The following is a 2,657-nucleotide window of genomic DNA, read 5'->3' as shown; positions in this document are numbered from 1 at the left end:
ATTATCCTAAAACGTAATTATGTAAAAATATTTGGACAAAGATGATATTAGCTGTTATATCAGGGGCCAAATCTAAAGGTAACTTTTTTACCTGCTATTTTCATCATGAAAATTTCTTATAAAAATGGCTGTAACTATAAGAAAATATATTTATGCATGAAAATATACCAGAATTTGGTAAATTCTATAGAGAACAAGAATATATAGCGGTATGGCAACTTACTTTTCGGATCTGCCAACAAACTGGACGCAGCCGACGCTTACTCCGACGGCCACATCTACCACCTGAAATGGAGGATGTAATGTAATTTTCAATGTGTTATTTAGTTACCTAATTATGCGTAGATTTGCATAAAACTATTATGGTGGCTTGCTGGATGTTTGAAAATTATTTGCAGTCATCAAATAATAAATCTGACCCAAAAAACATACTCTAATGTAAAGGTCATTTGTTGACCTCCTCGTTTTACCATGAAAATTTCTTATAAAAATGGCTCTAACTACTTTAAGATATGATATTTATGCATGAAAATCTACCAGAATATCACAAATTCCATAGGGAACAAGAATATATAGCGGTATGGCAACTTACCTAATGGATATGTACAGTAAATGGGCCCCCACCCATGACAAGTGCGATGGCCAAATTTGCTACCTGAAATGGAGGAATGGAATGTAATTTTCAATGTTATTTAGTTATCTAATTATGCGTGGATTTGCATAAAACAAATATACGAAACATAAATATAAAGGATAGAGAGAAGAGAGAGAGAGAGAGAGAGAGAGAGAGAGAAATATGCGAAACGCTAAAAACAAAGGATGAGAGAGAGAGAGAGAGAGAGAGAGACCCAGAAATATGCGAAACATAAAACAAAGGATGAGAGAGAGAGAGAGAGAGAGAGAGAGAGAGAGAGACCCATGAATATACAAAACACTAAACAAAGGATCAAAGAGGCATGAGAGAGAGAGAGAGAGAGAGAGAGAGAGAGAGAGAGAGAGGCAAAACATTAGAAATGAGGACTCTGAAAAAAAAAAAAAGGCAAACGGAATCGTCACAAACAATGCCCCGAGCACGCACGCTATACAACGCACCTACCTTCAACATATTCCACTATAAAAACTATACTAGCATGAACAAAACTATACTAAGATGAACACTGTTCAATTTCAATACGCTACATTTACCTAATAACTTTGCTTTTTTCAAAAAAAAAAAAAAAAAAAAAAAACAGAAAGGGCATTCAAAGACGCATGGATTATTGGCGATGTGGCACCTCAGCCACTACCAAGGTCACGCACGCGTTTACTACACACACAGCATAGTAAAATGTTTCCGCACATGTTTACGCATAGTAAAACATTTCCCAATATAAACTATACTAATTAGCTATTATACACACAGTCCTACATGAATTGGCTACGTAATAACTTTGCTCTTCGCAAAAAAAAACACAGAAATTAGCACATGAAGGTCACGTGACCATAAGGGCATATCGTACGTGGAGGCATTCACAAAGGCTTTCATTTTATAGAAACATCATCCTCCTACATATTCCAATAGTACAAAACACGATTAGAATGAATAATACTCAATATCTGACGTTTACCTAAAAACTTTGCTTTTTACAAAAACTTCAAAAACTGGCACTTGAAAGAAATTGGACAATATTTCAGCTATATGACATCTCTGCCACTCCAGAGTTGCTCACGTGTCCCGTAAACATACCGAAACAATTTACAATATAAAAAAACTACACTAATTAGCTATTATGCACACAGTCCGACATGAATTGGCTATGTAATAACTTTGCTATTTGCAAAAAAACACAGATATTGTCACTAGAAGGCCACGTGACCTTGAGCGCATTTACGACATGATAATGCATTCACAAAGGCATTCATTTTATAGAAATATCATCCTCTGACATATTCCAACAGTACAAAGCACGATTAGAATGTATGATACTCAAAATCTGATGTTTATCTAAAAACTTTGCTTTTTGCAAAAAATGCAAAAAGTTGCACTCAAAGCAAATTGGACAATATGGGGATATGTGGCATCTCTTCCACTCGATTGGTGATGCATCACATACGTATAGGATCCAGCTAGACTCTCCAACACAACAAAGTCACATGACTATGCACACTGTTCATTGAGAAACTGTTATGTAATAACTTTGATTTTCGATCACTAACCTTTCTAGCGTCTTGTGGGTCGGCCTCGACCCTAGAGATTCTCAGAAAATGGGGATGCACTGAAGAGAGACAGGCAAGTCTTACCACCATCGAAGCTCACAGCTCACTGGCTGTCTGCAGGCCGATCACTCCCAGATTTGACATGGGTGATAATTTATGGGAAAAAAACATGTTTTTTGAAACACTCCTTGGGTCGTGCACGACCCGCGATACCTGTCCAGGGTTTAACAGTATTCAGGCCAACCGACAATGAATGATAAGGGCACAAATGGACCTACTTTTTTTTTTTTTTTTTGGTGAAATAGTGGGTCTATTCACGTTTTCTTTATCTGGTTTGCCAACCGGGTGGAAATCATTAACATACATTTTTATTTATATATAAAAGGAAAACTTAGTTTTTAAGAGAGAGAGAGAGAGAGAGAGAGAGAGAGAGAGAGAGAGAGAGAGAAATTCAAATTTCG

General features: G+C 36.5%; 1 protein-coding gene across 2 annotated transcripts in view; it reads right to left on the bottom strand.

Annotated features, from left to right (window-relative positions):
• Positions 1–2,291, bottom strand: part of LOC135215541 (uncharacterized) — a 57,574-nt gene extending 55,283 nt beyond the window's left edge. For both annotated transcript variants that reach the window (XR_010314712.1, XM_064250374.1), the window contains exons 1-3: positions 2,197–2,291; positions 593–655; positions 224–285 (exon numbers count right to left, since the gene is read on the bottom strand). The gene's annotated coding sequence lies outside the window, so the exon portion shown is untranslated. The remainder of the gene's footprint in view (positions 1–223; positions 286–592; positions 656–2,196) is intronic.
• Between the last annotated feature and the right edge of the window lie 366 nt (positions 2,292–2,657).

The sequence above is a fragment of the Macrobrachium nipponense genome, chromosome 5 (genome assembly GCF_015104395.2).
Source record: "Macrobrachium nipponense isolate FS-2020 chromosome 5, ASM1510439v2, whole genome shotgun sequence".
Classification (NCBI taxonomy): domain Eukaryota; kingdom Metazoa; phylum Arthropoda; class Malacostraca; order Decapoda; family Palaemonidae; genus Macrobrachium; species Macrobrachium nipponense.
Note: the sequence above shows the minus strand (reverse complement) of the source record. Positions and strands in the feature narration are given on the sequence as shown.